Raw genomic sequence first — 8,384 nt, 5'->3', positions numbered from 1 at the left:
CCAACCAGGGGGCCTGGGGAGCCTCCTCCTGCGGGGATGGGGAACCAGGGGCCTGGGGAACATTTTCAACACTTTGGGGCATTTTAAACACTTTGCTCTTTTTCCCCCTCTCCCAACCAGGGGGCCTGGGGAGCCTCCTCCTGCGGGGATGGGGAACCAGGGGCCTGGGGAACATTTTCAACACTTTGGGGCATTTTTAAACACTTTGCTCTTTTTCCCCCTCTCCCAACCAGGGGGCCTTGGGAGCCTCCTCCTGCGGGGATGGGGAACCAGGGGCCTGGGGAACATTTTCAACACTTTGGGGCATTTTTAAACACTTTGCTCTTTTTCCCCCTCTCCCAACCAGGGGGCCTGGGGAGCCTCCTCCTGCGGGGATGGGGAACCAGGGGCCTGGGGAACATTTTCAACACTTTGGGGCATTTTTAAACACTTTGCTCTTTTTCCCCCTCTCCCAACCAGGGGGCCTTGGGAGCCTCCTCCTGCGGGGATGGGGAACCAGGGGCCTGGGGAACATTTTCAACACTTTGGGGCATTTTTAAACACTTTGCTCTTTTTCCCCCTCTCCCAACCAGGGGGCCTGGGGAGCCTCCTCCTGCGGGGATGGGGAACCAGGGGCCTGGGGAACATTTTCAACACTTTGGGGCATTTTTAAACACTTTGCTCTTTTTCCCCCTCTCCCAACCAGGGGGCCTGGGGAGCCTCCTCCTGCGGGGATGGGGAACCAGGGGCCTGGGGAACATTTTCAACACTTTGGGGCATTTTTAAACACTTTGCTCTTTTTCCCCCTCTCCCAACCAGGGGGCCTTGGGAGCCTCCTCCTGCGGGGATGGGGAACCAGGGGCCTGGGGAACATTTTCAACACTTTGGGGCATTTTTAAACACTTTGCTCTTTTTCCCCCTCTCCCAACCAGGGGGCCTGGGGAGCCTCCTCCTGCGGGGATGGGGAACCAGGGGCCTGGGGAACATTTTCAACACTTTGGGGCATTTTTAAACACTTTGCTCTTTTTCCCCCTCTCCCAACCAGGGGGCCTGGGGAGCCTCCTCCTGCGGGGATGGGGAACCAGGGGCCTGGGGAACATTTTCAACACTTTGGGGCATTTTTAAACACTTTGCTCTTTTTCCCCCTCTCCCAACCAGGGGCCTGGGGAGCCTCCTCCTGCGGGCATGGAGAACCAGGGGGCCTGGGGAGCCTCCTCCTGCGGGGATGGGGAACCAGGGGCCTGGGGGGCCTCCTCCTGCGGGGATGGAGAACCAGGGGGCCTGGGGAGCCTCCTCCTGCGGGGATGGGGAACCAGGGGGCCTGGGGAGCCTCCTCCTGCGGGGATGGGGAACCAGGGGGCCTGGGGAGCCTCCTCCTGCGGGGATGGAGAACCAGGGGGCCTGGGGAGCCTCCTCCTGCGGTCATGGAGAACCAGGGGGCCTGGGGAGCCTCCTCCTGCGGGCATGGAGAACCAGGGGCCTGGGGAGCCTCCTCCTGCGGGGATGGAGAACCAGGGGGCCTGGGGAGCCTCCTCCTGCGGGCATGGAGAACCAGGGGGCCTGGGGAGCCTCCTCCTGCGGGCATGGAGAACCAGGGGGCCTGGGGAGCCTCCTCCTGCGGGGATGGGGAACCAGGGGCCTGGGGAGCCTCCTCCTGCGGGGATGGAGAACCAAGGGGCCTGGGGAGCCTCCTCCTGCGGGCATGGAGAACATGGGGGCCTGGGGAGCCTCCTCCTGCGGGGATGGAGAACCAGGGGGCCTGGGGAGCCTCCTCCTGCGGGCATGGAGAACCAGGGGGCCTGGGGAGCCTCCTCCTGCGGGGATGGGGAACCAGGGGGCCTGGGGAGCCTCCTCCTGCGGGGATGGAGAACCAGGGGGCCTGGGGAGCCTCCTCCTGCGGGCATGGAGAACCAGGGGGCCTGGGGAGCCTCCTCCTGCGGGGATGGAGAACCAGGGCGCCTGGGGAGCCTCCTCCTGCGGGGATGGGGAACCAGGGGGCCTGGGGAGCCTCCTCCTGCGGGGATGGGGAACCAGGGGGCCTGGGGAGCCTCCTCCTGCGGGGATGGAGAACCAGGGGGCCTGGGGAGCCTCCTCCTGCGGTCATGGAGAACCAGGGGGCCTGGGGAGCCTCCTCCTGCGGGCATGGAGAACCAGGGGCCTGGGGAGCCTCCTCCTGCGGGGATGGAGAACCAGGGGGCCTGGGGAGCCTCCTCCTGCGGGCATGGAGAACCAGGGGGCCTGGGGAGCCTCCTCCTGCGGGCATGGAGAACCAGGGGGCCTGGGGAGCCTCCTCCTGCGGGGATGGGGAACCAGGGGCCTGGGGAGCCTCCTCCTGCGGGGATGGAGAACCAAGGGGCCTGGGGAGCCTCCTCCTGCGGGCATGGAGAACATGGGGGCCTGGGGAGCCTCCTCCTGCGGGGATGGAGAACCAGGGGGCCTGGGGAGCCTCCTCCTGCGGGCATGGAGAACCAGGGGGCCTGGGGAGCCTCCTCCTGCGGGGATGGGGAACCAGGGGGCCTGGGGAGCCTCCTCCTGCGGGGATGGAGAACCAGGGGGCCTGGGGAGCCTCCTCCTGCGGGCATGGAGAACCAGGGGGCCTGGGGAGCCTCCTCCTGCGGGGATGGAGAACCAGGGCGCCTGGGGAGCCTCCTCCTGCGGGGATGGAGAACCAGGGGCCTGGGGAGCCTCCTCCTGCGGGGATGGGGAACCAAGGGGCCTGGGGAGCCTCCTCCTGCGGGCATGGAGAACATGGGGGCCTGGGGAGCCTCCTCCTGCGGGGATGGAGAACCAGGGGGCCTGGGGAGCCTCCTCCTGCGGGGATGGGGAACCAGGGGGCCTGGGGAGCCTCCTCCTGCGGGGATGGAGAACCAGGGGGCCTGGGGAGCCTCCTCCTGCGGGCATGGAGAACCAGGGGGCCTGGGGAGCCTCCTCCTGCGGGGATGGAGAACCAGGGCGCCTGGGGAGCCTCCTCCTGCGGGGATGGGGAACCAGGGGGCCTGGGGAGCCTCCTCCTGCGGGGATGGGGAACCAGGGGGCCTGGGGAGCCTCCTCCTGCGGGGATGGAGAACCAGGGGGCCTGGGGAGCCTCCTCCTGCGGTCATGGAGAACCAGGGGGCCTGGGGAGCCTCCTCCTGCGGGCATGGAGAACCAGGGGCCTGGGGAGCCTCCTCCTGCGGGGATGGAGAACCAGGGGGCCTGGGGAGCCTCCTCCTGCGGGCATGGAGAACCAGGGGGCCTGGGGAGCCTCCTCCTGCGGGCATGGAGAACCAGGGGGCCTGGGGAGCCTCCTCCTGCGGGGATGGGGAACCAGGGGCCTGGGGAGCCTCCTCCTGCGGGGATGGAGAACCAAGGGGCCTGGGGAGCCTCCTCCTGCGGGCATGGAGAACATGGGGGCCTGGGGAGCCTCCTCCTGCGGGGATGGAGAACCAGGGGGCCTGGGGAGCCTCCTCCTGCGGGCATGGAGAACCAGGGGGCCTGGGGAGCCTCCTCCTGCGGGGATGGGGAACCAGGGGGCCTGGGGAGCCTCCTCCTGCGGGGATGGAGAACCAGGGGGCCTGGGGAGCCTCCTCCTGCGGGCATGGAGAACCAGGGGGCCTGGGGAGCCTCCTCCTGCGGGGATGGAGAACCAGGGCGCCTGGGGAGCCTCCTCCTGCGGGGATGGAGAACCAGGGGCCTGGGGAGCCTCCTCCTGCGGGGATGGAGAACCAAGGGGCCTGGGGAGCCTCCTCCTGCGGGCATGGAGAACATGGGGGCCTGGGGAGCCTCCTCCTGCGGGGATGGAGAACCAGGGGGCCTGGGGAGCCTCCTCCTGCGGGGATGGGGAACCAGGGGGCCTGGGGAGCCTCCTCCTGCGGTGATGGGGAACCATGGGGCCTGGGGAGCCTCCTCCTGCGGGGATGGAGAACCAGGGGGCCTGGGGAGCCTCCTCCTGCGGGGATGGAGAACCAGGGCGCCTGGGGAGCCTACTCCTGCGGGGATGGAGAACCAAGGGGCCTGGGGAGCCTCCTCCTGCGGGCATGGAGAACATGGGGGCCTGGGGAGCCTCCTCCTGCGGGGATGGAGAACCAGGGGGCCTGGGGAGCCTCCTCCTGCGGGGATGGAGAACCAGGGGGCCTGGGGAGCCTCCTCCTGCGGGCATGGAGAACCAGGGGGCCTGGGGAGCCTCCTCCTGCGGGGATGGGGAACCAGGGGCCTGGGGAGCCTCCTCCTGCGGGCATGGAGAACCAGGGGGCCTGGGGAGCCTCCTCCTGCGGGGATGGGGAACCAGGGGGCCTGGGGAGCCTCCTCCTGCACCAGGGGGCCTGGGGAGCCTCCTCCTGCGGGGATGGGGAACCAGGGGGCCTGGGGAGCCTCCTCCTGCGGTGATGGGGAACCATGGGGCCTGGGGAGCCTCCTCCTGCGGGGATGGGGAACCAGGGGGCCTGGGGAGCCTCCTCCTGCGGGGATGGGGAACCAGGGGCCTGGGGAGCCTCCTCCTGCACCAGGGGGCCTGGGGAGCCTCCTCCTGCGGGGATGGGGAACCAGGGGGCCTGGGGAGCCTCCTCCTGCGGGGATGGGGAACCAGGGGCCTGGGGAACATTTTCAACACTTTGGGGCATTTCACAAGCGCTTCCCTCGCTTACGGCCACACCACCCTGAATGAGCCCGATCTCGTCTGATCTCGGAAGCCAAGCAGGGTCGGGCCCAGTTAGTACTTGGATGGGAGACCGCCTGGGAATACTGGGTGCTGTAAGCATTTTTTTTTGCCATTATTTGTGGGTAGAAAAGTGAGAAAAGTGACCTAAAATAGAACCGGGACTAGGCGGCAGTTCCCCCCACCAGGCGGCGGCATTTGGGGCATTATTTGTGGGTAAGAAAGTGAGAAAAGTGACCTAAAATAGAACCGGGACTAGGCGGCAGTTCCCCCCACCAGGCGGCGGCATTTGGGGCATTATTTGTGGGTCAGAAAGTGAGAAAAGTGACCTAAAATAGAACCGGGACTAGGCGGCAGTTCCCCCCACCAGGCGGCGGCATTTGGGGCATTATTTGTGGGTCAGAAAGTGAGAAAAGTGACCTAAAATAGAACCGGGACTAGGCGGCAGTTCCCCCCACCAGGCGGCGGCATTTGGGGCATTATTTGTGGGTCAGAAAGTGAGAAAAGTGACCTAAAATAGAACCGGGACTAGGCGGCAGTTCCCCCCACCAGGCGGCGGCATTTGGGGCATTATTTGTGGGTCAGAAAGTGAGAAAAGTGACCTAAAATAGAACCGGGACTAGGCGGCAGTTCCCCCCACCAGGCGGCGGCATTTGGGGCATTATTTGTGGGTCAGAAAGTGAGAAAAGTGACCTAAAATAGAACCGGGACTAGGCGGCAGTTCCCCCCACCAGGCGGCGGCATTTGGGGCATTATTTGTGGGTCAGAAAGTGAGAAAAGTGACCTAAAATAGAACCGGGACTAGGCGGCAGTTCCCCCCACCAGGCGGCGGCATTTGGGGCATTATTTGTGGGTCAGAAAGTGAGAAAAGTGACCTAAAATAGAACCGGGACTAGGCGGCAGTTCCCCCCACCAGGCGGCGGCATTTGGGGCATTATTTGTGGGTCAGAAAGTGAGAAAAGTGACCTAAAATAGAACCGGGACTAGGCGGCAGTTCCCCCCACCAGGCGGCGGCATTTGGGGCATTATTTGTGGGTCAGAAAGTGAGAAAAGTGACCTAAAATAGAACCGGGACTAGGCGGCAGTTCCCCCCACCAGGCGGCGGCATTTGGGGCATTATTTGTGGGTCAGAAAGTGAGAAAAGTGACCTAAAATAGAACCGGGACTAGGCGGCAGTTCCCCCCACCAGGCGGCGGCATTTGGGGCATTATTTGTGGGTCAGAAAGTGAGAAAAGTGACCTAAAATAGAACCGGGACTAGGCGGCAGTTCCCCCCACCAGGCGGCGGCATTTGGGGCATTATTTGTGGGTCAGAAAGTGAGAAAAGTGACCTAAAATAGAACCGGGACTAGGCGGCAGTTCCCCCCACCAGGCGGCGGCATTTGGGGCATTATTTGTGGGTCAGAAAGTGAGAAAAGTGACCTAAAATAGAACCGGGACTAGGCGGCAGTTCCCCCCACCAGGCGGCGGCATTTGGGGCATTATTTGTGGGTCAGAAAGTGAGAAAAGTGACCTAAAATAGAACCGGGACTAGGCGGCAGTTCCCCCCACCAGGCGGCGGCATTTGGGGCATTATTTGTGGGTCAGAAAGTGAGAAAAGTGACCTAAAATAGAACCGGGACTAGGCGGCAGTTCCCCCCACCAGGCGGCGGCATTTGGGGCATTATTTGTGGGTCAGAAAGTGAGAAAAGTGACCTAAAATAGAACCGGGACTAGGCGGCAGTTCCCCCCACCAGGCGGCGGCATTTGGGGCATTATTTGTGGGTCAGAAAGTGAGAAAAGTGACCTAAAATAGAACCGGGACTAGGCGGCAGTTCCCCCCACCAGGCGGCGGCATTTGGGGCATTATTTGTGGGTCAGAAAGTGAGAAAAGTGACCTAAAATAGAACCGGGACTAGGCGGCAGTTCCCCCCACCAGGCGGCGGCATTTGGGGCATTATTTGTGGGTCAGAAAGTGAGAAAAGTGACCTAAAATAGAACCGGGACTAGGCGGCAGTTCCCCCCACCAGGCGGCGGCATTTGGGGCATTATTTGTGGGTCAGAAAGTGAGAAAAGTGACCTAAAATAGAACCGGGACTAGGCGGCAGTTCCCCCACCAGGTGGCGGCATTTGGGGACCCGTAGTGTGGGCAGAAAACTCACCAAAGTGACTTAAAATAGAACCGGTGCAGGCGGCATGTTCCCCCACCAGATGGCGGCATTTGGGGACCCGTAGTGTGGGTAGAAAACTCACCAAAGTGACTTAAAATAGAACCGGTGCAGGCGGCATGTTCCCCCACCAGATGGCGGCATTTGGGGACCCGTAGTGTGGGTAGAAAACTCACCAAAGTGACTTAAAATAGAACCGGTGCAGGCGGCATGTTCCCCCACCAGATGGCGGCATTTGGGGACCCGTAGTGTGGGTAGAAAACTCACCAAAGTGACTTAAAATAGAACCGGTGCAGGCGGCATGTTCCCCCACCAGATGGCGGCATTTGGGGACCCGTAGTGTGGGCAGAAAACTCACCAAAGTGACTTAAAATAGAACCGGTGCAGGCGGCATGTTCCCCCACCAGATGGCGGCATTTGGGGACCCGTAGTGTGGGCAGAAAACTCACCAAAGTGACTTAAAATAGAACCGGTGCAGGCGGCATGTTCCCCCACCAGATGGCGGCATTTGGGGACCCGTAGTGTGGGTAGAAAATTCACCAAAGTGACTTAAAATAGAACCGGTGCAGGCGGCATGTTCCCCCACCAGATGGCGGCATTTGGGGACCCGTAGTGTGGGCAGAAAACTCACCAAAGTGACTTAAAATAGAACCGGTGCAGGCGGCATGTTCCCCCACCAGATGGCGGCATTTGGGGACCCGTAGTGTGGGCAGAAAACTCACCAAAGTGACTTAAAATAGAACCGGTGCAGGCGGCATGTTCCCCCACCAGATGGCGGCATTTGGGGACCTGCAGTGTGGGTAGAAAACTCACCAAAGTGTCCTAAAATAGAACCGGGACCAGGGGGCCTCTTCCCCCACCAGGTGGCGGGCTTGGGGGGCTTGGTTTCCGGGTAGAAAACTCACCAAAGTGTCCTAAAATAGAACCAGGACCAGGGGGCATGTTCCCCCACCAGGCGGCGGGCTTGGGGGGCTTGGTTTGCGGGTAGAAAACTCACCAAAGTGTCCTAAAATAGAACCGGGAACAGGGGGCCTCTTCCCCCACCAGGCGGCGGGCTTGGGGGGCTTGGTTTGCGGGTAGAAAACTCACCAAAGTGTCCTAAAATAGAACCGGGACCAGGGGGCATGTTCCCCCACCAGGCGGCGGGCTTGGGGGGCTTGGTTTGCGGGTAGAAAACTCACCAAAGTGTCCTAAAATAGAACCGGGACCAGGGGGCCTCTTCCCCCACCAGGCGGCGGGCTTGGGGGGGCTTGGTTTGCGGGTAGAAAACTCACCAAAGTGACCTAAAATAGAACCGGGCTAGGCGGCATGTTCCCCCACCAGGCGGCGGGCTTGGGGGGCTTGGTTTGCGGGTAGAAAACTCACCAAAGTGTCCTAAAATAGAACCGGGACCAGGGGGCATCTTCCCCCACCAGGCGGCGGGCTTGGGGGGCTTGGTTTGCGGGTAGAAAACTCACCAAAGTGTCCTAAAATAGAACCGGGACCAGGGGGCCTCTTCCCCCACCAGGCGGCGGGCTTGGGGGGCTTGGTTTGCGGGTAGAAAACTCACCAAAGTGACCTAAAATAGAACCGGGCCAGGCGGCATGCTCCCCCACCAGGCGGCGGGCTTGGGGGGCTTGGTTTGCG

General features: G+C 62.6%; 1 non-coding gene across 1 annotated transcript; it reads left to right on the top strand.

Annotated features, from left to right (window-relative positions):
- The first annotated feature begins 4,595 nt into the window (after positions 1-4,595).
- LOC148058752 (5S ribosomal RNA) lies at positions 4,596-4,714 on the top strand. Its single transcript, XR_015709625.1, has one exon. It is a non-coding gene; the product is annotated as a 5S ribosomal RNA (ribosomal RNA).
- The last annotated feature ends 3,670 nt before the right edge of the window (positions 4,715-8,384 follow it).

The sequence above is a fragment of the Callionymus lyra genome, unplaced genomic scaffold, assembly GCF_982586985.1.
Source record: "Callionymus lyra unplaced genomic scaffold, fCalLyr1.hap1.1 HAP1_SCAFFOLD_48, whole genome shotgun sequence".
Lineage (NCBI taxonomy): Eukaryota > Metazoa > Chordata > Actinopteri > Syngnathiformes > Callionymidae > Callionymus > Callionymus lyra.
Note: the sequence above shows the minus strand (reverse complement) of the source record. Positions and strands in the feature narration are given on the sequence as shown.